General features: G+C 41.8%; 1 pseudogene; it reads right to left on the bottom strand.

Moving 5' to 3' along the window:
• Window positions 1-480: 480 nt before the first annotated feature.
• Window positions 481-20033, bottom strand: LOC123486297 (annotated as a pseudogene).
• Window positions 20034-27565: the final 7532 nt, after the last annotated feature.

Here is a 27565-nt window from a genome sequence, read left to right as displayed (position 1 = left end):
TATCTCTGATTGGGAGCCATATTTATACTGTGTGGGTTCACCTGGGTTTTGTGGGTTTTTGTTCCGTTTTCAGTCTGTGTACTGTTGGACTTCACGTTTCGTCAGTGTTTATTGTTTTGGTTCGTGCACTTTATCAAAATAAAGTCATGTTCGTTCAACGCGCTGCGCTTTGGTCTCCTTCACTCCTCGACGATCGTGACAGAAGAAAGAAAGAATATAATGGATCAGTAATAATAATGAACATGATAAATATATGAACACTTGGAAAGAATATAATGGATCAAGCATTTTCAAGCTCAGTGCTCAGCTTGGATTTCAATTTTGAGGTACCAACTTGAAATAATGTTTTTTTTGTTGTTGCCCTACCTTAAAATGTTCTTCTCAGAGATCTTAAATACAGTTGAGTGAGTGTAAAAGGTCTGTATTGACCTCTGTGAAGACTGAATCATAGGTGGTGTTGATGTGGTCATATTTGAACATGAGTCAGGTATAGGTTTAGCAGCAGTTCTGTACCTTTCCAGTGTCACGGGTCTTGGCTCTGAGCTTGTTGACCTGAGTCTCAGCGATGTCAGCACGCTCCTCAGCCTCCTCCAGCTCATGCTGAACCTTCCTGAACTTAGACATATGGCTATTGGCTGCTTCCTCCTGGGTGAAGAAAAGAGATGGAGAGCAGAACATCAGTATTTACACTTTAAAATTAGGTATTTTCAACAAAGCAAATATTGGCTGATTTAGGATAGCAATGTATATGGGAGATGGATGATACAGCAGAGAAAGTGAATGGAGGTACAGGGGATCAAACCGCTGCCTCCAACCCTACCACTAGACCAGCCCCCAGTACAGCAATGTGAAGTAGCAACACTTACTTAAACTAAACTGCATGGACATTAAGTTTTGTAGGGGGATTTAATTTTCTCAATTAATGCTTTCAGAATATTTCACTCACCGCTTCCTCAGCCTGCCTCTTGTAGGCCTTCACTTTCAACTGCAGCTTATCTACCAGGTCCTGAAGTCTGCTAACGTTCTTCTTATCCTCCTCAGTCTGTGGGAGAAGATCAAAGAATCAATGTCAGTATAGTTTTATACACAAACCTGTCTGTGTTAGTTTCAAGTGTGTGAAGAAGGCACTTCCTCTTACCTGGTAAGTGAGCTCCTTGACTCTCCGCTCATACTTGCGGACTCCCTTGACTGCGTCTACACCTCTTCTCTGCTCGGCCTCCACCTCAGTCTCGAGCTCACGCACCTTTGTGGAAGAAATAAACGTAGGCATTTGTTTGTGGTGAAATCCGATGTAACAAATCTTTGTAAAACAGAGGTGTAGTGTTCTACCCAGTCAAGGAGGCACAATTGTTGCCTGTTCCTATGCACTTTTACAATTTTAATTGAAGGGGTCTGTAATAATAACAACAACTTTTTCATTATCTAGGTCAGTGGTTCCCAAAGTGGAATTTACATTTACATTTTTTTATGAATATTTCTAGCAAGAACAGATTAAACTACCAGTGATCTGTGGACAAAGTTTAGAGAGTGCAATACAGTACAATGTAATATTAGTAATCCACAATTTACGTTCTTCACCCTTAGACGCACAACGTGGTTCTGGGAGGCTCACAGTGATATTGGTATCCACAGTACTCTATCCATGATCCATTTCTTCCAACTCAATTCTTCTTGTATTTCTATGTCCATTCTGGAATGCTTTTCTAAGTGTATGGTGCAGTACCAGAATGGCCACTAGAGGCCCCTACTTGCCTGAACTCATTCTTTACTTATATAGATTTGTGTGTATTGTTGTGAATTGTTAGATACTACTGCACTGTTGGAGCTAGGAACACAAGCATTTCACTACACCCGCAATAACATCTGCTAAATATGTGTATGTGACCAATAACATTTGAATAGATTTGCAGTTTAGAAGTCTTCCCACGACAACTGTACAAGCCTGAATGAAGCAACTGGATAAATACTTTTTTATATCGAAGGTCTTGGCTCCAATTCTTCTCAACACCACTACTTAAGTATAACATATTCCCCAAATGTTTTTTTAAAAATATAAATGCACCGTAATTTAAGCTTTATAAATGTTCTCTCCGCCCCATGGCAAAATGTGTAGAATTGCAAGAAATTAGCTCTAAAACTACAACATTCCCACCGGGCACACAATGGTTGAATCAATGTTGTTTCCACGTAATTTTCAATGAATTACATTGAACCAACGTGGAATAGATGTTGAAATGACGTTTGTGCCCAGTCGGTTTCTCTCTGCCCAAAGGCAAAATGTGTAGAATTACAGAAATTAGCTTTAAAACTGCAGAATGTTGTTTCTGGTGCCAAAAAGTGACTTTAAAATGTTATTTCCCAGGGGCCGAGACTTGATTAGTCCAGCCACGCACTGCAGAAGTCATAGTAAAACTAAAGTAGGAGTTGTAGGAGGGGTCCCTGATGAATTCTCTATCACAAAAAGGGGGTCCGTGAAGCAAATCTGTTTGGGAACTCCTGATCTAACTGGGTTATTAAGAGAAAAAAGTTATTAAACAATGATCCTGTGTATTTTTATATGATCAAATACATTTCCAGCAATCTGTCTTTCAATCCACTCTAATCCACCCTGCTGTTAACTCACCCTGGACTCCAGTTTCTGGAGCTGCTTCTTGCCTCCCTTCATGGCCAGATTCTCAGCCTCATCCAGGCGGTGCTGCAGGTCCTTGACTGTGACCTCCAGGTTCTTCTTCATCCCTCTCCAGGTGAGAGCTGGTGTCCTGCTCCTTCTTCAGCTCCTCAGCCATCATGGCCGCCTGGCAAAGTAGTTTGTTTAATTAATGCACCAATTGGCACCAATCATAACGCCCCTCTAAGATCTTTGTTGTTCTTAACCAGCCCAGCTACCATTGGCACTTGGGGACAAATCAAGTCGATGTAATTAAAGAACTCACGTCAGTGATGGCCTTCTTGGCCTTCTCCTCTGCATTCCTGGCCTCCTGGACGATGTCGTCCACCTCTCCCTGCACCTGCACCAGGTCAGTCTCCAGCTTCTTCTTAGTGTTCAGAAGGCTGGTGTTCTGAAGGAGGAAACATGACAATTTGTTTGACTCACAAGTCACAAGGCTTAAATTATGAAAATCTAAAAGCATTCCAGGTGTGTAAACAGTATGCTTGGTTGAGTTTTATTGGAAATAGCTTTTGACCCATACCTGGGAGTGCAGCAGTCCAACACGCTCGCTGGCGTCTACCAGCTCAGTCTCAGCCACTTTGCGGCCTCTCTCTGTCTGCTCCAGAGCAACTCTCAGCTCCTCGATTTCAGCCACCATCAGACCGTTTCTGCGCTCCACCATGGCTGCCTGTTCCTTCATGTCCTCTGCGGCGGACGGCGTCATCAAGGTGCACTTGGGCATCCTGGATTTCACAATTACATAGGTTCATTAGGACTTGTGGAAGTAGTTTAAAGTTTTAAAGTTTTAGTGGAAGTAGGGGCGAAAGGATTGGTGATAGAAATGTTAATTGGAAAGAGTTTACCCAATATCTCTACCTTTAGTACATAGTCCACTCTATTCAAGTCCTCTGTTCTATTATTTTTTACAGATTCACAAACAAATCCCTCTCCATGTTCAGATTTTTGAACATTCCCTTTACCTTGAGCTGACCCTGGACATTCCTCAGCTGTTTCTGGGCCTCAGTGGCCTGCCTGTTGGAGTGGCTCAGCTGGATCTCCATCTCGTTCAGGTCTCCTTCCATCTTCTTCTTCACCCTCAGGGCATCATTCCTGCTCCTGACCTCAGAGTCCAGGGTGCTCTGCATGGACTCAACCATCCTCTGGCTGTTCCTCTTGATCTGCTCCATCTCCTCGTCCTTCTCAGCAATCTTCCTGTCCACCTCACCCTTGATCTGGTTCAGCTCCAGCTGCACACGCAGAATCTTGGATTCCTCGTGCTCCAGTGTGCCCTGGACAAAGAGAAGCAGTCAGGTGAATTGTTCAATATATTTGGATGTGTACATGGAATTAAATATATATATATATATGAACACCAAAGCAGGGAGCATTAGCCTGTAGCTGGCATTGGCTAGTGTAACACTGCTTTTCCCATCAAACAGCTGTAGTTTGTACCTCAGCCTCCTCCAGAGCGGTCTGGATCTCAGACTTCTCTGTCTCCACGGTCTTCTTGGCCTTCTCCAGCTCATGGATGCTCTTGCCAGTCTCTCCGATCTGCTCAGTCAGGTCAGAGATCTCCTCTGCACACACACACACACACACACAGGAGCAGTTTAGACTTGGGAGATTTTCAGTGGATATCGCCAATGCACTGAAGTTGACATTGAATCATGATAACAGTTAATTAATTAACAGCACTTCATACGGTCTTACAAATTTAATTGCCCTCAACTTCCTTGGGTTGTTAAAAGCAATAGCAATTACATGTTCCATTTACTGTATATATTTGTATACTGTACATGTAAACTCTGTAATAGTAGTTTTGATGATTACAGTTCCCTCCATTTTCAAAACATTAGTCAAACATGAGCCAAATAGAATTGCTGTCAAATGCTCACGTTGCAGGTTCTTGTTCTCTCTCTTTAGAGTCTCCAGATGATCCAGAGCCTCCTCGTAGGAGTTCTTCATCTTGAAGAGTTCAGTGCTCATAGAGCGAGCCTCCTTCTGAGCTCCTTCCAGCTCAGCCTGACCCTCCTCATACTTCTGCTTCCACTCTGCCAGAACCTAGGGAAATACATGGGATTTTCATTAGAAGTCATAGATGAAGAGTTTTGAATCAGAAACATGCTACAATTATACTTCAATTGATTATATAGCAGAAAATGTAGTTTTAATTTTGACTTTATCAAAGTTCCTCTGCTTCTTGTCGAGGTTGGCGGCCAATGCGTTGGCTCTCTCAACGTCAATCATGAGGTCCTCCACCTCTCCCTGAAGCCGCTGCTTGGTCTTCTCCAGGGAGGCGCACTTGGAGTTGGTCGCCTCAATAGTCTCCTCAGCCTCCTGCAGACGCTGGGCCAGCTTCTTCCTGTTGGACAACAGAGGGTGGTTTTTCGGTTTGAAACATATGTTACAATATATATTGACGTAACATTTTCTCAGAGCCCCCTACCCTCCTCACCATCCACACCCCTATATTTGAGTTGTTGCTGTTGCGTGCGACTCACTTGGCTTCCTCCAGTTCCTCTGTGCACTGGATGGCATCAGTTTCATACTTAGTCCTCCACTGAGCCACCTCACTGTTGGCCTTTGACATGCCGCGTTGCAGCTCTGCCTTGGCCTCCTGCTCCTCCTCAAACTGCTCCCTCAGGAGGTCACAGTCATGGCGGGCAGACTGGACACCATGGGCCAGTGCATTTTTAGCCTGTGAAAGAGAAAGAGAGATTAGAGAGATAGTCAAACAAATTACATGAGTAGAAGACTCTAAGGGTGGCATAGTCACCATCTATATGAAGATATGGCTCTAAACTCTGTGGTCAGTGGAGTCCATTTTGGGTCCCTTACCTTGACCTCCTCCTCAAATCGCCCTCTTCAGCTCCTCCAGCTGCTGGGTGAAGGCCTGTTTTCCTCTGGTCAGCTGAGACACCAGGGCTTCCTTCTCCTCCAGCTGGCGGCCAAACTCTCCTGCAGGGATAGAGGGATATCTAGTTAATAGGGTCTCTGTTCTCTAAGATTGAAAATGTATTGTGAGGTATTGTACGGCAATGGTAGGTGGTGAATAGTACAGTAGAAATTATGTGGATACAGCCCCCAACACATGTTATTGTGTTCAACTGAAGGAAAGCATTGGGTTGTAGTTCATTGTTGATGGTACCATTTTCTGTCAGGAGTCTGGCCCTCTGTCCGCTGATGTCGTTGACCTGGCGAACATTCTCATCATTCTTAGTCTTGAGCTCGCTCAGCTGGTCCTCTAGAGTACGGCACATCTTCTCCAGATTGCCCTGTTAGTGAAACATGTACCATCATTACTTTATATATGGGACTGCTGTTAACTTCAGTTCACTTCAATGGTAATGTAGTTGACCCTCCTCAACAATGCTTGACCAAAACATCACTACTCACCTTAGCCTTGGCGACAGCCTCCATGTTGCTGGAGAGGTCATCAATCTCCATCTTGTACTCGCTCTTCTCCTTCTCCAGCTTCTGCTTGACGCGCTGCAGGTTGTCGATCTGCTCCCCGAGCTCAGCCACACTGTCGGCCTGCTTCTTGCGCAGAGCGGCGGCTGTGGCCTCACGCTGCAGGGTGGACTCTTCAAGATCACGACGCAGCTTCTGGAACTCAGCCTCACGCTTCTTGTTCATCTCAATCCGAGCAGCAGTGGCGCCTCCGGCCTCCTCCAGCCTCTCGCTGATCTCCTCAAGTTCCCTGGAGAGATCGGCCCTCTGCTTCTCAACCTTAGCCCTGGCAGCACGCTCAGCCTCAATTTCCTCCTCCAGATCCTCAATACGGGCCTAGAACAGGGGACAGGAGCAGGGGGATTAACACTACAATACAGTTGAAACAATTGAACCTAACAAAATAATAATAGTATGTAATAATAATAAGCCATTTAGCAGACGCTTTTATCCAAAGCGACTTACAGTCATGCGTGCATACATTTTTGTGTATGGGTGGTCCCGGGGATCGAACCCATTACCTTGAGCGTTACAAGCGCTGTGCTCTACCATCTGAGCTACAGAGGACCACAAGCACCATCTTTACAATGGTAGGAAATGTCAGCAGGAAACACCTACCGAGCCATCAGAAGTCACATGGACAAATGTGTCCGTTTATTTCAGGAAATTATTCAGTGTGTCTGGAGCTTAGATCCTTTGATCCTGTACAGTGCATTCAGAAAATATTCAGACACCTTTACTTTTTCCACATTTTAATACGTTACAGCTTTATTCTAAAATTGATTAATTTAATTTTTTTCCTCATCATTCTACACACAACACCCCATAAAGACAAAAAAAACAGATTCTTAGAAATGTTTGCAAATGTATAAAAAACTAAAAAAAACTGAAATAGCACATTTACATAAGTATTCATTCAGAACCTTTACACATTACTTTGTTGAAGCACCTTTGGCAGCGATTACAGCCTCAAGTGTTCTTGGGTTGTTCGATCGGGTTAAAAAATGACTACTTAGAAAACGGAGATGCCTTTTCTGTCACAAACGCCATAATGGCACAGACACAAAGATGAGTCCTCTATCTAACTCTATGGAAGCACCATCTTTACAATGGTAGGAAATGTCAGCAGGAAACACCTACCGAGCCATCAGAAGTCACATGGACAAATGTGTCCGTTTATTTCAGGAAATTATTCAGTGTGTCTGGAGCTTAGATCCTTTGATCTTGTACTGTACCTGGAGTTCCTTGATCTTCTTCTGCAGCTGAGCTCCCAGAGACTGCTCATCCTCAATCTTGCTGAGGAGCTGGGTGGTCTCAAACTCCTTCCTAAAAAACACAAATACGTTGATTGCAGAGTTGGTTTAGGTTTGATAGTGTAAAGGGAGTATAAAACATTCACGTTGCTTTTAAGAATCACTTGCAAATGCTAATTCATAATTAATCAAGAACAACCATTATAGCAGCTGATACTGTAGTCATTTGTTTGTGTTTACTTCTTGATTTTCTCATCAGCCTGCTGCTTGTCATTCTCCAGGTCCATTATGGACTCCTGGGTCAGTTTCAGATCTCCCTCCAGCTTTCTCTTGGATCTCTCTAGGTCCATACGGAGCTTCTTCTCTTGCTCCAGAGAACCCTCAAGCTATAAGATAAAAACAAATATATTGTTAAAATCTAAACAACTGAAGATAATATCATCTTACATTCTATCATGGTTAAAATGTCGAACTCCACTCACGTCATCCACTTGCTGTTCCAGCTTGGTCTTGGCCTTGGTCAGAGTGTTGACTTTGTCCTCCTCTGCCTGCAGGTCATCCAGTGTCTGCTGGTGGGCCTCTTGGAGGGCTTTCTTCTCCTTGGTCAGCTTGGCAACACTCTCATCCATGGATGCCATCTCCTCTGTCAGGTTTTTAACCTGAAAATGGTCACAACATAATTATACTTCACCATAAAGGGGAGATTTAGTTTGTTATATATTGCATTCATTTAAATTAGAAATGTGTCAACATGTACTGTACTATAGATGTAACACTAGATGGCAGTGTACACTATGCCAGTGTACTGAATGGAAGTCATAAATGAGGGGAACAGAACATGCAATGAATGTGGGGAGTACCCGCAACTGAAATTCAACTGTTGTGTCTTAATTTTTCCTGCACCCACAATACAACTTGAATTCCATTATTGTTAAGCTATGTTTTGAGTTGATTATTGTTTGGATTATTGTTTGGTTAGACTGTCTATGGTAAGACACCAAGCCTTGTTTTCAGTGGCGTGCTTCTCCTTCTCCACTTTGGCCAGGGTGAGCTCCAGGTCATCAATGTCCTTCTTCAGCTCAGAGCACTCATCCTCCAGCTTCCTCTTCTTGGCAGTCAACTCAGCATTGATCTCCTCCTCATCCTCCAGCCTCTCGGTCGTCTCTTTGAGTTTGGCCTCCAGCTGGATCTTGCTCTTGATGAGCCCTCGCACCTTTCCTCAGCATCGTTCAGACTCTCTCCTTCCTGGTTTCAGAGCAGGAGAAAAGATCTGCGGCCTCACTTTGTGTATCAAAATATACACTTTAGTCAAAGAGGTCAGAGCAAATCAATAGAAATTCATGAAATAAATACAGCATATTACATTGGCAATAGAAATGGTATGAGTTTGCCACATACTTTACAGTGTGTGTGTGTGTGTGTTCATGTGTGTATTCATTTGTGTGTAAATGTACCCATATGAGGGTTGTTGTTCACTCACAGATGCAACTTGGAGCGCCAGGTCATTCTTCTCCTGCACCAGGGACACCAACTTCTCCTCAAACTCCTTCTTCTTGGCCAGAGCCTTGGCCAGGTCTGTCTGCATCTTCTCATAGTTCTCCTTCATGTTGGCCAGCTCCTTCTCAGTCTCAGCGCTCTTCAGCAGGGGCTTGATCTTGTAATAGACTTTCATCCATGGCCAGTGTTTCACATTCATGAATGAGCGGACATTGTACTGGATGGTGAAGATGGAATCTCTGGTCGACAGAAACGATTTAGTGGCATGGTGAGTTATTATTTGACCATGCTTGTCACTTATGAACATTTTTGAACATCTTGCTGGTTCTGATTCTCACCGGCACAGCAGAACCTCATCTGGTTCCTCGGTTTCTTCCTAGGTTTTGGCCTTTCTAGGAGTTTTTTAGCCAGTGCTTCTACACGCATTACTTTTTGGGTTTTAGGCTGGTTTAGCACTTCGAGATATTAGCTAGTACGAAGGGCTATATAAATAAAATTGATTGATTGATTGATGCTTAAAGCAACATTCAGGGTTTAGAAGAACAACAAAATGGAACGCCCCGAACTCTAGATGCAAGGATTGACAGGTCATGCATGCTAAGCTCATGAGGCATTTTATGTTCTTCAAGAATGAATGGGTAAATACCACACATTTAAAAGACAATTGAACAGCTTGCTAAATGCCAAACTGAAGCTACAAAGATATAATCCTTAACTGCTACATCCATTTTTGGATTTATAAATGGACTTATAAATTAATTAACCCCAAATATAAGCTTGTTTTACTACAATGTTTGCAAACAATGTAAATGGAAACAAACACTGTATGGACTCAAAACAAGCTTAAAACTATCACCATATCTCTGTCTACCAATTAGAGAATAGTTGCAATGATCCAGGCCCATCCCACAGCTGTATACCAAAACAGAGGCGGGGTTTCCTCTTTGTTAATGTTTCAATTAAGGATTTTAGCTTTAATAGAGCATTATAAGATGAACTTTCTTATTCTGAACAACTCACAGCATATACAGCATGTTATCATAATGCAGTAGATACAGGTGGTTGACAGTATGCTTTGCCAAGATGTCCACAATTCCTCACCATCATCTTGCTAAACTCTCTCCTCATGAGGAATCCACGGCTGAGATCCTGGACCATGCCGACCAGAGAGGCCAGCTTCTCATCTCTCATCTCCTCCAGAACACCCAGCAGACCGTCTTTGAAGAACACCTGAAACACAGGTTAACATGGTCAATGGAACCACAGATGGTGACAGATAGAAAGGGTTGAATCAAAAGAGGGGAACATATCCACTAGATTGATTTGAACAACATTAACTTTGCAATGCTAACAAACAAACCATGGGATAGGATGTTTCTAAATTGTTAGTTATTGTACAGTTGTAGATTAATAATGTACACATGTGACGAATGACTTTGAAGACAAAAACACTACAATGTTTTTCCACCTTTTCCTTTAGTTAAATGAAGAAGAAAGAACAAAAGGATGGATAGATCAACTGCAGAGATTTTATATGGTAAGGGTTTAAATTATCATTGAAGATGTGTTTTGTTGTCAGCTTTTGCTGGGGGTATTTGACTGACCTTGGTGTGTCCAAACTTGTAATCTTCGTGATTCACATCAATGGAACCAAGCAGCTTCTCTGAAGCCTTCTTGTTGTCCATGAACTGGCCCTCGGGGATGACACTGGCATTCAGTACTTTGTACCTGAATGAGGAGACAGTTTTAAAGTATGCCAAGCTGTAATAGGTTGGTTATACATTGAGGTCATAATTATAATTATTACAGTGAGGTCACCCTTGATGAAGATGAGCAAAAAACACTAAACAAATCAAACAAAATTATATTATTTTAACTCTCTTTCTCTGAACAATTGTAATAGTATAAAATAATATAACTGTCACAAATGTTTGACCATACAATATAGTTCAGTATCTTTATTATACATTTGATACCAGTCTTTCCTGCTCATCTTAGCAAGAGTGCCAGTCATTTTGGACCTGACTGTATTACTTATAAGGTCAGACTATTCTGATGCTGGGAAATCCCTTGAAGCAGATCTTTCTGTGTGTGTGTGTGTGTGTGTGTGTGTGTGTGTGTGTGTACCTCTGCTTGAAGTCAGCATAGATGATTCTGCTGGGGAAGCCCTTTCTGCAGATCCTGATACCCTCCAGTACACCATTACACCTGAGCTGGTGGATAACCAGGAAGTTCTCCATCAGACCTGGTAAAACAAACCAAGTCTCTTTTAATACACATAAACAAGTTAAAGATTGAGATTGTTAAAGTCACTGATACTGTACTGATAAGATGTAATATTTCACTCAATATTTCTTGTACCTGGAGTCTTTGACTCGTTGGGGATCAGGCAGCGCACAAAGTGAGGATGAGTGCTCCTCAAGTTGGTCATCAGCTTATGTAAGTTCTCCTGTAAGAGGGTTACAAACCATTTTCTCAGACATCATTTATGATTATCAATGCACCTCTTGAAGGACTGAATATTCAACTTTCAAAAGCTCACCCTGAACTGGGAGGACACAGTCTGCATGGAACCACCCTTCTTCTTGCCTCCTTTCTTGCTTGTATCTGTTAAAATGGGGAAAGTTCAAGATAACTAGAAAAGTACATTTCCTAGAGCGGGTGGAATAAATAGAATAATAATAAGAGTATGTAAGAAACTAGAGTGGTCTTGTCTTCAGCAAGCACACTAATTATAAACCAGAGAATCTCTGGTTAACTTCACACTTATCTAGATGCAAATGTGACCAATGAGATTTGTGTAAAATAACACCTATTGTATAATTAAATTAAAGTTGCACAATGCAGAAATCTCTCCGCCATTTCCTGGTTGCTAAAACCTATGTGAAAAAAATTAGCTAGCATAGTGTAGAGAATCATTATACCAGCTTAATGGCTGTGAAATATATGTTCTATAACCAAAAATATTGTTGTTTCAGCTGTTTGAAGCTGATGTACAAAACCGAAAGTAAAAGATGCAAAAACAAAACTTAATCTACCGCTTCTTAGACTTGCTTTCAAGTAGAATGAGAGATCTACAACTCACATTTCTATGTGAATTTGGTGGGGCTGCCCAAAAAGTTACATGTTGCCACTTTAACCGAGAGTACGAGTAAATTGACCCAGTGATAAACCCTGAGAAAATTGTGATACAATTGTGATACATTCAAAGCTATTTTAAAGAAAATGTGGGTCTGAGTTGTAGCTAGTGCCTAATTAAATATTTTGACTTGATACTTACCCTCAGGTGGGCAGCGGGATACAGGGCAGACAGAATTTTGACTCCTGACTTCCCATATAACTGACAAACTAAGTCGTTCAGGGGATCCTTGTTCTTCTCCAGCCAGCCAGTGATGTTGTAGTCCACAGTACCAGCGTAGTGCACCAGGGAGAAGTGGGCCTCTGCCTTGCCTTTGGCAGGCTTGGGCTTCTCAAACGCATTTGTTTTCCCAAGATGCTGGGCGTACAGCTTGTCCTTGAAGGTAGTGTCTGAAGACTTGGGGAACATGCACTCCTCTTCAAGGATGGAGAAGATGCCCAATGGCTTTACGAAAAGAGATGTATATCAAATTAGTGATATTTCCATTTAGGATCACATATATTCCTTTAGCAAACATGCTATTATAGGATTATATTAATTTAGGGGGCACATAATAGGAAACATATTGAGTTCTCAACAGTCAGATACGTTGTACCACTGTGATAATGTATGATATATGACTTGTGTTTTTTTATTTGAGGGACATGTTTGTCTAAGCTCCAAACTTACTCTGGGCAGAAGTTACCCTTTGGGATAAAACAGACCTTAGATCCGTGACAGAGGAATATGTACAGCTGTCATACCCAACGAGACAACTGTGATTTTTGCCTCAAAGACCTCAACTGACTTTACAGCCATGGGTCTCCTCACAATGCAGTGAACACTGTATCGAGATCAGGGCTGGGGTCATTTCAGGTCAATTCAGGAAGTGAACTAAAATTATTTGTCATTTAAAAGTAGATGATGTTTAGGATTATGAGTTTCTAGAACAAACTGTATTAGGACGTTTTCTATATGACTGACTGGTTTAGGATTGTTGCTGCCAACATGGCGAATCGGCAAGAATAATGCATTGAGGAGATGGAGAGGAGGAATCCAGATTTAGGGTGTTTATTAAACACATTTGAACACTAACCCAGAGCACATGGGGAGAGGGTTTGGAATGGATTTTCATCAAGGTTTGGGGTTTAAGAGTTGGAGCTTGTAAAGCTGGTAGGAAGGTTAGGTTGTGGAAGGATGTGGTGGTCTGGAAGGGAAACAAGAGGGAAACATATTAGGAACACATCAACATAAAGGTGAATGAATGACCAGGTAGTGCCAGGTGACCAGGTAAAGGGAATGGACGTAACATATAGCTACAAATTTAGGAGACTACCAGGATAAACATAAGAAAGGAGCAATAGCATTTAGCATAAACTGAGGGCATGAATGTAAGAATTAACATATATACATACATCTATCTGTGTCATTATAGCATCTGTGACAGCATGCACAGCGCCATTGAGGCTAAATCTATTTTAAAGTATCAGTTGTATTATTCTTCATTGGCTGATGGCTCCCAACTCATAGGAATCCCCACCCAGTTGACTACTTTAAAATGGTGGAAGCTCTCAATGGCAATGTCCATGCTAAAACAAGTTACATCCATGATGAGTCCTCTATCTATCTCTATGACAACAGGCACAACTGAAATGCCACATGCGTCCACTTATATCAGGGCGTTCTCAACAACCTAACCATTACCAAACTTTTATTAGATCAAATAAGCCTTATGTAGCAAATGATCAATTCCATTTTTTGTTGACCAAATTCAACACTCTCTCATTGACCTCCATACAAAAATTATTCACATTGTGGGCTTATGTTCATGGACATATTTTGAGAGGAGTAAAACCTCTCACTTCGCCACTTCCTCTCTGATTTAGCTGAACCCACTGTGTTAGAGCTGGGGTGGAACAAGAGCCTGCACGCCATGTGGATGGGCTGTCCAGAACAGGAGTTGCAGGCCCCTGATATACTGTTATTAACTGACAGATGTCATTAAGCAGTTGAGTAAACTATCATTATAAAACTCATTGTACATATTTGATGTATTTTAGCAGGGCCTTGGGAGGATGGGATAGTAACTCTTGATCCAATACATTTTAAGGGTGCTTTAAATGATCCAAAGTAGTTTTATCACCACAGACAGGAGTTTGCCTGAGACACCCCAGAGCCTTAGCTCACATCAGCATGTTTTTTCTCCATGATTCAATCCATTAAAATGTCACAGCCAGTAGAAATCTAAATCTGGAAATGAAATGTCACATGCTGTGGCATGGATCCACAAAACAACCCAGCTTGGCTCAGTTAATACAGATCTTATTTCCCAGATCACATATCTCGCTTTAAATATATTACGGTGTCAGCAATGTGAGGACCTCATGGTCGACTAATAAGGTCAGAATAATGTGCTGTTCTGTATCGGATCTCTCTGTGGTCCACAGTATAGGTATGAGGTCTTCACCTTTCAGCATGCAGTGTGAAGTTAATGGTGGGCTAAATGTAATATTAATCTAATACATTTACAAGGATAAACACTTGGATCAAATGTGGAGCTGTTGTGTTTTTCAGCAAGCTTTACAGATCTTAAGACAAACAACTCCAAAATGATTACCCCCTGCCAGTGACCTTTTCCAAACATGGCCATGTTCCAAACTGGGTGTCAGAAATACATGCAGCCTTAAATTGTTTTGGATTGCTTCATGACCCTCCGTCATAGAGATGGTATCAAACCACATCTGCTGAACTGTTCATGAAACTCCAATTTGATCCCATACAGTAAATAGCAGAGTTACAAGAAGCGTGCCAAAGCAACAGATAATTTACAAGTCCAATATGGCCATGTGTGTGTCCGAAATACATCCAGCTTCCACAGCAATATATCTAAAGTAATTTGGCTTTGATTTATTGGTAGACATGCTGCCATTTGAGCCGTACGCCAGAGGATATGACCATATACGAAACAGACTAATCCCTGATTTAAACAGACCAGTCAAATACTGGAAATCACACAACCTCCCTTCAGCTGCAGCTGTTGTAACAGAAGCGTCTCTGGGGGAGCAGGGGACTCGTCCTCGCCAAGCCTTTTGGAAGAGGCAGGACAAGTGACAGCCCAATCCACTAGATGGCCCCCGCCAATGATCAATGTTGAGAACAGGGTCATTAAAAGTCACAAATGTTCCAACTTTAATTAATTATTTCTCAATTATGCTTAAAGATACAAATGTCAAATATATATCAACAATCCTTCCTCCAAAGGACCCTTCTATGGATTAAATGTTGTGAAAATAGCTACAATAATGAGCCATACAGACTGTGACATTCCAGCTAACATTCCTTTCTCAAGAAGTTAATACTTCCTCTTTCAGAACCTGTTCATAATCCACTTCCTTCTTCCTATTTACACGTTGAACTCTAAATCTGTTCAAAATCACAACGTTGAAATGACATCAGTGTGGGACCAATGTGTCTGATCAACTTGACCTCAGACTCCATGTCCCTGGGGGCAGGACCTTTCTCTATAGGTCATATAGGATCATGGTTCCAGAGACTCTTATTGGTGGTGTTGCATCAACCAATGGTTGCGTGCCATTGAACATCAATCCAGGAGTTCTGAGATCTGGAATGCGTCTGCAATGATTCCCAATCAAATCAAATCAAATGTTATTGGTCACATACACATGTTTAGCAGATGTTATTGCGGGTGCTTGTGTTTCTTGCTCCAACAGTGCAGTAATATCTAACAATTCACAACAATACACTCAATACACACAAATATAAAAGTATAAGAATGGAATTAAGAAATATATAAATATTAGGACGAGCAATGTCAGAGTGGCATAGACTAAAATACAGTAGAATAGAATACAGGATATACATATGAGATGAGTAAAGCAAAAATATGTAAACATTATTAGAGCAACTAGTGTAAGAGACTCTTATGGGCGTTTTATCAACCAATGGTTGCGTGCCACATCCGATTATTATACCATATGATGTGGTTAGTTGATATGTTAATAAACATCAGTCCAGGCGTTCTGAGATCTGGCATTTATCTGCAATGTAGTCAGCATGGTGGGTGACCATTGTGTTTCAGAACCACAGATGTCACAAAACCTGCAACTAAATATAAGTTTACAGAGTAGGTAACTGCTCACTGCTCCAGAAACTGCCTTCTGACTCCATGTATCTAGTCTGTGTTGACTGAGTGTTTGGCCTTCATTCCAACCTCTCCCACCACTGTAGATTATATTTATAGCCTTCTCATAAAAGTGTGAAGCCTTTGTTATGTGTTTTGTAGGCCTATGCTGACAAAGCTACCTAGCCTCCAACTCATTTCAATTTGATTCGTCTGGTAAAAGTGGATAAATGTAGCATTACGAAATAAATGAAATGCTTTTTTTTCGAAACGGGTATGGACTTGTTATTGCTTGTCTAATAATATATTATTGAATTCAAATCAAATAAAACTTGATTTGTCACATGCGCCGAATACAACAGGTGTAGACCTTACAGTGAAATGCTTACTTACAAGCCCTTAACCAACAATGCAGTTCAAGAAAGAGTTAAGAAAATATTTACTAAATAAACGAAAGTAAAAAATAACACAATAAAATAACAATAACGAGGCTATATACAGGGGGTACCGTGTCAATGTACAGGGGTACAGGTTAGTCGAGGTAATTTGTACATGTAGGTAGAGGTAAAGTGACTATACATAGATAATAGACAGCGGGTAGCAGCAGTGTAAAAACAAATGGGGGGGCATTTGTCTGGGTGGCCATTTGATATATTGTTCAGCAGTCTTATGGCTTGGGGGTAGAAGCTGTTAGAAGCCTTTTGGTCCTAGACTTGGCGCTTTGGTACCGCTTGCCGTGCGGTAGCAGAGAGAACAGTCTATGACTTGGGTGACTGGAGTCTTTGACAATTTTTTGGGCCTTCCTCTGACACCGCCTAGTATATAGGTCCTGGATGGCAGGAAGCTTGGCCCCAGCATGTACTGGGCCGTACGCACTACCCTCTGTAGCACCTTACGGTCGTATGCCGAGCAGTTGACATACCAGGCGGTGATGCAACCGGTTCAGGATGCGCTCGATGGTGCAGCTGGATAACTTTTTGAGGATCTGGGGACCCATGCCAAATATTTTCAGTCTCCTGAGGGGGAAAAGGTGTTGTTGTGCCCTCTTCACGACTGTCTTGGTGTGTTTGGACCATGATATTTCTTTGGTGATGTGGACACCAAGGAACTTTAAACTCTCGACCCACTCCATTACAGCCCCGTCGATGTTCATGGGGGCCTGTTCGGTCTGCCTTTTCATGTAGTCCATTATCAGCTCCTTTGTCTTGCTCACATTGAGGGAGAGGTTGTTGTCCTGGCACCAGACTGCCAGGTCTCTGACCTCCTCCCTATAGGCTGTCTCATCGTTGTCGGTGATCAGGCCTACCACTGTTGTGTCGTCAGCAAACTTAATGATGGTGTTGGAGTCGTGTTTGGCCAAGCCGTCGTAGGTGAACAGGAAGTACAGGAGAGGATTAAGCACTCACCCCTGAGGGGCCCCAGTGTTGAGGATCAGCGTGGCAGATGTGTTGTTGCCTACCCTTACCACCTGGGGACGGCCCATCAGGAAGTCCAGGATTCAGTTTCAGAGGGAGGTGTTTAGTCCCAGGGTCCTTAGCTTAGTGAAGAGCTTCTAGGGTGCTATGGTGTTGAACGCTGAGCTGTAGTCAATGAACAGCATTCTCACATAGGTGTTCCTTTTGTCCAGGTGGTAAAGGGCAGTGTGGAGTGCGATTGAGATCTGTGGATCTGTTGGGGCGGTATGCGAATTGGCTTGGGTCTAGGGTATCCGGTATGATGCTGTTGATGTGAGCCATGACCAGCCTTTCAAAGCACTTCATGGCTACCCACGTGAGTGCTACGGGCGTTAATCATTTAGGCAGGTTACCTTCGCTTCCTTGGGCACAGGGACTATGGTGGTCTACTTGAACCATGTAGGTATTACAGACTCGGTCAGGGAGAGGTTGAAAATGTCAGTGAAGACACTTGCCAGTTGGTCCGCTCATGCTTTGAGTACACAAGCATAAAAGGCATTTAGCTTGTCTGGTAGGCTCGCGTCACTGGGCAGCTTGAGGCTGGGTTTCCCTTTGTAGTCTGTAATAGTTTTCAAGCCCTGCCACATCCGACGAGTGTCAGAGCCGGTGTAGTAGGATTCAATCTTAATCCTGTATTGACGCTTTGCCTGTTTGATGGTTCGTCTGGGGCGTAGCAGGATTTCTTATAAGCGTCCGGATTAGTGTCCCGCTCCTTGAAAGCGGCAGCTCTAGCTTTTAGCTCGATGCGGATGTTGCCTGTAATCCATGGCTTCTGGTTGGGATATGTACGTATGGTCGCTGTGGGGATGACGTCATCGATGCACTTATTGATGAAGCCGATGACTGAGGTGGTATACTCCTCAATGCCATTGGAACATATTCCAGTCTGTGTTAGCAAAACAGTCCTGTAGCGTAGCATCCGCGTCATCTGACCGCTTCCATATTGAGCGAGTCACGGGTACTTCCTGCTTTAGTTTTTGCTTGTAAGAAGGAATAAGGAGGATAGAATTATGGTCAGATTTGCCAAATGGAGGGCGAGAGAGAGCTTTGTATGCGTCTCTGTGTGTGGAGTAAAGGTGGTCTAGAGTTTTTTTCCCCTTTGGTTGCAAATGTGACATGCTGGTAGAAATGAGGTAAAACGGATTTAAGTTTGCCTGCATTAAATCCCCGGCCACTAGGAGCGCCGCTTCTGGATGAGCATTTACTTGTTTACTTACAGTGAGGGAAAAAAGTATTTGATACCCTGCTGATTTTGTACGTTTGCCCACTGACAAAGAAATGATCAGTCTATAATTTTAATGGTAGGTTTATTTGAACAGTGAGAGACAGAATAACAACAAAAAAATCCAGAAAAAACGCATGTAAACATTTTTATAAATTGATTTGCATTTTAATGAGGGAAATAAGTATTTGACCCCTCTCAATCAGAAAGATATCTGGCTCCCAGGTGTCTTTTATACAGGTAACGAGCTGAGATTAGGAGCACACACTTAAAGGGAGTGCTCCTATTCTCAGCTTGTTACCTGTATAAAAGACACCTGTCCACAGAAGCAATCAATCAGATTCCAAACTCGCCACCATGGCCAAGACCAAAGAGCTCTCCAAGGATGTCATTGACAATATTGTAGACCTACACAAGGCTGGAATGGGCTACAAGACCATCGCCAAGCAGCTTGGTGAGAAGGTGACAACAGTTGGTGCGATTATTCGCAAATGTAAGAAACACAAAAGAACTGTCAATCTCCCTCAGCCTGGGGTTTCATGCAAGATCTCACCTCGTGGAGTTGCAATGATCATGAGAACGGTGAGGAATCAGCCCAGAACTACATCCTGAAATCCTGCAGCGCCCACAAGGTCCCCCTGCTCAAGAAAACACATATACAGGCCTGTCTGAAGTTTGCCAATGAACATCTGAATGATACAGAGGAGAACTGGGTGAAAATGTTGTGGTCAGATGAGACCAAAATCGAGCTCTTTGGCATCAACTCAACTCGCCGTGTTTGGAGGAGGAGGAATGCTACCCTATGACCCCAAGAACACCATCCGCACCATCAAACATGGAGGTGGAAACATTATGCTTTGGGGGTGTTTTTCTGCTAAGGGGACAGGACAACTTCACCGCATCAAAGGGACGATGGACGGTGCCATGTACCGTCAAATCTTGGGTGAGAACCTCCTTCCCTCAGCCAGGGCATTGAAAATGGGTCGTGGATGGGTATTCCAACATGACAATGACCCAAAACACACGGCCAAGTCAACAAAGGAGTGGATCAAGAAGAAGCACATTAAGGTCCTGGAGTGGCCTAGCCAGTCTCCAGACCTTAATCCCATAAAAAATCTGTGGAGGGAGCTGAAGGTTCAAGTTGTCAAACGTCAGCCTCGAAAACGTAATGACTTGCGCTCCAGCTGTTATTGACAAATAGACACACATCCCCACCCCTCGTCTTACCAGACGTAGCTTCTCTGTCATGCCGATGCATGAAAAATCCCGCCAGCTCTATATTATCCGTGTCGTCGTTCAGCCACGACTCGGTTAAACACAAGATATTATAGTTTTTAATGTCCTGTTGGTAGGATATTCTTGATCGTAGATCATCCATTTTGTTTTCCAATGATTGCACGTTGGCCAATAGAATGGATAGTACTGGAGGTTTACTCACTCGCCTACGAATTCTCAGAAGGCAGCCCGACCTCTGCCCCCTTTTTCTCTGTCTTTTCTTCATGCAAATGACTGGGATTTGGGCCCGTTTCCGAGAAAGCTGTATATCCTTTCCGTCGGACTCGTTAAAGAAAAATTTTTCGTCCAGTTCGAGGTGACTAATTGCTGTTCTGATGTCCAGAAGTTATTTTCGATCATAAGAGACAGTAGCAGCAACATTATGTACACAATAAGTAAAAAAATAATTTACAAAAAATTCGAAAAAACTAACAATATAGCACAGTTGGTTAGGAGCCTGCAAAATGGCAGCCATCCCCTCCGGCGACATGTTGTTTTTGAATTATTGCAAGCACCCCTATGCAACGACCAAGCCACACTTCAGGGAAACATTCCTGGTGCCGTCACTGCGTCACACGCTCTCTGCTCCTTTTAATACACCAATTGTAACATATACAAAATATTATCTTACCAAATGTAAATATGCACAGCCTTGTAATCGATTCAAGACCAAGACCGGAGCAAATAGAGTCCGAGTCAAGACCAAGAACGGAGGGGGGGCGAGACCGAGTCAAGACCGAGACCGGTAGGGGAACAAGGGGTCCGAGACCAGAAAAATGCGAGTCCAATTCAAGACCAAGATTGTAATTTTGTCAAATCACCACCATGATAAGAGTTCAAAATATCCAGTATTTCTGTGTTCATATATTATTTCAGAACAACATATGTATTCTTTAGACATTCAAAATAGTGAAAAAATGCATGCTGAGGGGAAAATAGAGCCACTCTACAAATGATTACTAACCCAAACACAGTCAGCAACAATGATTTTATCTTTTCAGTTTTTGTTGGAAAGGAAAGGGTTAACACTGAAGATAAAAAAATATCCAATCTGGATTTTTCTTTGCTGGTCTCTGGGGTGAGAAATCTAGCTAGCTAAATCAGCCATTGCCTAGGCCATCAGAAGCTAGATAAAGGCATCTGCAATTCAACTGTATTAGGGCACAATTTTGGAGTGACAGTGGAATCAACCAATCACATTTTTACTTAATGAGTGGGACCGTTTTTACAAAAATGTATGGAAACTTCTGCCTTCTTGAATGCCAACAGGTCACTGCGCAATAGCGAGCAGTAGTTTTCCCACGGTCAAGCTAGCTAGCTTTTGTTGTCGGCTAGTTTGCAGCAGCTGCAGCAGCTGTCATCAAAGAGGATGTTGTTGCTAATTTGATAGCTTCTCCTTTTCCAAGAATAACTTTCAACAAGAAGTTAAGTTTCAAATGATCATCATCTGGTGAGTGGAACTGTGTTTTTTATTGCAGCACGCTTGCTGTTGTTAGCCATCTCTTTGAAAATAACTTATGTGTGTGAAACATTGTTGCATTTAAAGTAGAACTGACAGCCTTTTAGCAACATGAAATCTTATTATAATCTGTTCATATACACCCCCAGGAAGAATATGACTATTTTACAAACATTTTCTGACAAGCGACCACTTATCGTCATTTTCACGTTTTCATAAATTCTTAGAATGTTTGGGAATTATGTATACTAAGGCATTTTTGAAAACTCTATATGCAATATAGAGTGGGAAAGCAGCCATGCGTTTAGACAATTAATAGACACTGCAGTAAATAAAACCGAATAAAAACATCTGTCTTGTCCAGGACCGGAGTCCACAGAGACCGGTGCTCTATCCAGTAGGCCTTTATACAACAAGCCATTTGCTACACAGGCCTGGCATCACTCACTTTGAACTGGACTGTGTATTTACAGGCAGTTGCAACAGCACAACTTTAGATCATTAGAACACATTCGCCAAAAGCCACAAAATACACCTGAATGGATTTCTGCAAATATGTAAATACAACGGGAGTCCTCTTACATTTGGGAACTTTACAGTCCTATTGATTAAACAACCATTAAAAGGTAGGCTCTCTCTCCCTCAGTTATGCACATCAACAACAACAAGATCGACAACTAATGTTAGCCAGAGCAAGATGAGCTAAAATCTAATTAAGGAACAGTAACTTTTTCAGCTAGTTGGCCGTCAAAATTGCACTGATAAACGTTGGGGAATTGTAGCCTCCTCGTCCTTCTGCAGCTTGCCTGCCAATGCATGCTTGACCCAAGCAAGCACCCAAGCTAACTGGCTAAAGTTGGCTAGCTTGCTAGTTAGCTACTTCCACACAAATGAGAGAACACCTCACTCTGACCATTTTACTCACCATAGCAGAGCTTTACTTGTTATCTAGAGCGTTCTTGACTAATTATTACTTTTTTTGCCTACGTTTACTGACATCGGTTTCATCCGTTTCTCTGTGCGCTGGCACACTCAGACAAGAGTGCTCTGAAATCGGAATAGATAGCCAGAGTGAATTTGCGAATGCAAGATTTATGCTAACTGGATAACAGTCGTTCAAGTTCTTGCTAGCTAACCAAATGACACCTGCATCTCTAGCTGAGTATAGCCATTGAAAAACGATATGAGGGGAAAAAGTCAGTCACTCACCCACTCCTCCAATGGCATTACATGACATCCTCCTAGCAGCTAGCTAGCTGTCTAGTTAACGTTTGGCTCCGTGTTTTTAGCTTGCTACATAAATAGATATGCTAGCCTATTAGCCACGTTATGACTGACTTGTGATCATTGCCCTTGCTAGTGTCGTGTATTAGGATTATGCCTTTGTTAAATGTTTTAAGTGGAACCAGAGAGGACGTTAATTTTAGTATCAAGAGGGAATGTTTTAGTGTAACGCCACATACAACAGACAGGAAGTGTGTTGTAGACAGGGGAGACTGGTGATTGGCCAGAAGAGGGAGCATCTTTTTGCATTGTTTATAAGTAGGGGCTAAACGAAGAAGAAGGCAGAGCGGCCATTCTGAGGCGTCGCTCTCCGGATGTCATGACATCTGTCACTTATGCTGTAACCTCGTGATATTAATAAAAGCCTCTAAAACACGGTGCAGCCTAAGCGGACTCCTTGTTGACAGCAATAGCCACCAACAACAGACACTACAAATGGGGGCTCATCCGGGATTTCTGATTGCATCGTTCTGGGTGCCTTTCTGAGTCGCGAGTTAACTACTGCCCAAGCCGGCTTTAAAGGTGAGATTACTCACAAAATTTGGGCATTGGTTATTCCGCTGATTCATGAGAGGGCATTGAAGGTGTACAGTTAAAAGTACTTGGGTCGTTGTTGATGTGCGCTGTTGTGGTCGACTAGGAGTCTGTTATAATATATTCCATTGGTAAACGGCAGGTAATTGGAATTTTAGAGCATAAAACGGTAGGAATTAAGTATTGAAGGTGTACAATTAAGGCAGATATGCGCATACATTAGAGCACTGTACCGCTTAAAGACTCCCAGGGGGCCATTTTAGATAATGGGCCGACAAATCCGTTTGTACGATAGAATGTGCAATTCGGTGTGTTTTTTAAAGAAAAACTTCGGATTAATGAAATGTATCTGATTGTGATTATTGCTCGACTTTTCGTCCGACGGGGGGTTTGCATGGGTGTGATTTCTCTGTGAATTGTCATTAAGTCCACGGTAGCACAAAATGGTAGGGAAATATGTAAAAGGAATAAGGGCAGTGCAGGATGCTTATTTGTGTGTGGTAGGCCGCAGTTAGCTAAAGGCTAAGGCTAATGTTAATGCTAAATGCTGGAGTGTGGGTCATGCCACATTATACATAGCGGCTAATGCTAAGGCTAAATGCTAATTGTGTTGCGTGCTACATGCTAACGTGTCCTTAGAGGGCGATGGATTAAAGCCTCTTAAACTTGTTTGTATGTGGGTGGAATTCAGAGTTCTACGCAAATGTGAGCTCTGTTACGTGTAATTGTTCGAGTATAAGGTATAAAATAGTGAAGCTGTAGCGTAATGCTATCGTTCTATTGTCTGGGAATCGTATCATTGAATGCATTTGCGCATGCGTTTAATTTTGCGACACTACACTACAGAAAGGGGGAGTTTATGGCACGAGATTAGGACACGTTTTGTTTTACGGCACTAAACTACAACACGAGGGTATAGTAAAACTACAAAACGTCATTGTGGGTAACGTGTCATATTCTGTGGGGTTACACTGCAGGGGGAGACAGAGAGACACAGACGAGGGAACAAAGAGGAGAGATTTTAACACGAATCTTATAGTTTTAAAGCGGCTGCTGTTTGAACATGAAACTATTTGTTGAGATGTAGTGAATTTATACATTAAATATATGTTGACGGAGTATAATGAATTAAATTAAATGACGGATTAAAATAAAATAAAAATGTTTTTGAGCGATCTATTTAGTTCTGAGTTTAGTCTTAGAGTGAATAATGGGTGAACGAAGGAATGTTGAATATGGTTGAGATAACTCAGTGATTGCAGTAACTACTAAAATCTTTTTCTGTGTCTCTGTTTTTGTCATATGAGAGGCGATAGGAGGGAGAGAGAGAAGGAGAGGGGGTGCGTGACGTAGCGTCACGTGACGCGACAGAGGATCAAGTCAAAAAGGGTTTGAGACTGGTCTGGTTACAAAATCTTCTTTGATGTTATGACAATTTCACATAGGCTTGGCAAACTGATTCATTAAAAATTGCATTTTGGAGGCTATGTGCATCACTGGGGTTTGATTGGAGTTGTGTTGGGAATCAAGGACTGACATTATTCTGTAAATTTAAGATAATTAGGTGATTATAGAGATAAGAGTTTATGGGAATTGTAGTGTTGAAGGGTTAGAGGCTTTGTTTTTGGGATTGCTTTGAAGTTGACTAACTTACATTTACTTGCATTTGATGGGTTGTGGTAAGATAGCCACCACTAATTGATAAATGGGTAAGTTAGGATATAGAAATAAAAAATTGGTTTTAAATTATTCATAATTTTTAATTGATTTTTTAATTGATTTTTTATTTTAATTAGAAATGGTTTTTGAATAAAACATTTAATTGAATTTTTTAATATTCATATTTTAGTTGATTTGATTTTGGGTTGTTTGGGTTATATTAATAATTGAAGGGGTGAAGCCATAGGCTATATAGTCTAAAATAAAATAATTCACGATAAAGGAATATAAAAGGGTTGTTACAATGGGGAGAAAGGACAGCAAGGCTATAAAAAGTCAGTACACCGATTGATATAGTACAAAATAGTAACCCTTTAACTAGAGTATTGCTAGGTTATCCGGCAAATGAAACGAAAGTTGCCATTCATTCTCAAACAAAAACTGATAAAGATTCCAGCGATAAGATAAACAAAGGTATAGAGAAGGTGACAGGAAAACTAATGGCAGAAGTTAGTACACCTTTCTCACATACAGATTCAGCAAAAAGACACCCACCTTATGAGAAGGAAGTAGAGCTTAGGGATGTTTATCCTCAGCTTCCGGTGATCATCCAGGAGGGTGATTGTTGCATCAGAGATGAAGATGAATAATAGATAGAGGACAAGCAGAAACGACGATAATGATGAATCCAAAACTCCAGAAGGAAGAAAATGAGATGTCTGGAAGAGATGAGTGAGGTTAAAGAAGACGAGGATGATGAAGATGAGAGTGATTGAGAAGAGGTCATGGGTGGATATGACTCTGTGATCAGAAGGAAGTTGGCAAGAGAGGAAAGAAAGAAGGATACTAGAGATTTGATCTCTGATGGAAGTTGAAGGAAGAAGGATACAAGAGAGTCGAGTTCAGATGAAGACAGCGATAAAGAGGAGACTAAAGGTGCTGTGTATTCAAAAGGAGTTTGTCCTACAAGGACTGGCACAGAAGAAATAGAAGGAGATATAGACCGATGCTTATCAGGCCTGGAGGAAGCGAGGACTTTGGGAGAGGTAAGAGAGCTAGAGGAACAGCTCGAGACGCTGAAGAGACAAGGAGAAAACCTGCTGAGAAAATAATCCCAAGAATTGGAGGAGAAGAATAATACACTGAGGTCAAGGAAAGGCCAATAGTAAGAAGATGATGGAAGATGATATTTTGAGGACAGAACTTAGACTATAAGCTTTTGAAGAATCCTGATATGTCAACAGCAAGAAAGAACAGGATCAAGAAACTCTCAGAAAACTCAATCATACAACTGGTGGAGAAGAGAAGCTTTGGTTATGAAGAATCAGAGTGAACCAAATCAACAATCACTGTTACAGCTTCAACTGAACAATATCAAATGCAATTGTACCAGCCACCAAGGGGGGTACCAGATGTTCCATATCCACAGCCAGTTTCTGGACAGACACAGAATTGGAGAGGAAGAGGACGAGAAGGCTTAGAATGAGGAGGAAGATTTCAGCTACACTTCCAGCAACTTTCAGAAGACTGTTATAATTATGGACAGGTTGGTTACTTTACCTGTGAGTGCAATGGGCCAGGAGGAAACAACAGAGAACATTTTTAAGGAAGATACAGGGGCCAGTCAAGATCACCTGTTCTCCAGGTGAACCCTAAAGATTCTAGAGTGCCTAGAAGATATGAAGGGGGGTGTCAGCTGATAGCACCGATTAGAGAAGAAGAGAAAATATCCAACAATTGAAGTAAAACCAGAGGACTATGAGAAATAATGGTGAATAGTGGGAAAACTTATCTGTGTTCAGCCTAAAGAGGTTAAACATCTCACTGTAAAATTAACTAATTAGGATAGGGATTTGAGGTAGTAAAACAGTTAATTACTCTTAGGGAACCAATTGAGCTATGCTATAAAAAATCAAGGAGAAATTAAAATAGACATACTAATATTATAACATATACCTATTGCAGTGTTGGGAAGAGATGCATGGTGTAAATTGAACTGTACAATAAGATGTACACTAAACGGCTGTCTGGTAGAAGATTTTAAAAAGTAGGGTTTTGGGAATCATATTTGCTTAAAAGATAATATCATAGGAAGGATGATAATCTATTGGACTGCCTATTAGACAATCTGTCTGGAAAATAAAGTTAAAAGGGGTGACTGTTATTCTGGGTTACATTCTTACACCAAGGGATTTCTTCTAGGCTAAAAGGTGTTTAGTCGTTTGCCAAGTCTGTGTGTAAAGAAGTCAGAAGCAGGTGGGGACTTTCCCTATCACATATTCTAAAATTTGGTGGTAAAGGGATTTTGTGAATAAATCAGTGGGAAAAGGTTTTTAAAGGTTAGGAGAAAAGATTAGATTAAAAAGTTAGGAGAACTAGGTTGAAGGAACTCTAAGACAGTAAGCTAAGTTTCAAAGTTAGTAGTAAGAGAGAGAGAACAGTGGTGAAGGACATTTTAGAGTTTAGTGGGAAGATAGATATGGTAGAGTTTAGATCTGTTAGGAGCAGATGCATTGAGAAAGTATGCGTTGCTGAATGATAAGAGAAGATTGAGGGTGATTGAGTATCT

Source organism: Coregonus clupeaformis, unplaced genomic scaffold (assembly GCF_020615455.1).
Source record: "Coregonus clupeaformis isolate EN_2021a unplaced genomic scaffold, ASM2061545v1 scaf1108, whole genome shotgun sequence".
Classification (NCBI taxonomy): Eukaryota; Metazoa; Chordata; class Actinopteri; order Salmoniformes; family Salmonidae; genus Coregonus; species Coregonus clupeaformis.
The sequence above is the reverse complement of the archived record's forward strand: the minus strand, read 5'-3'. Positions and strand labels throughout refer to the sequence as shown.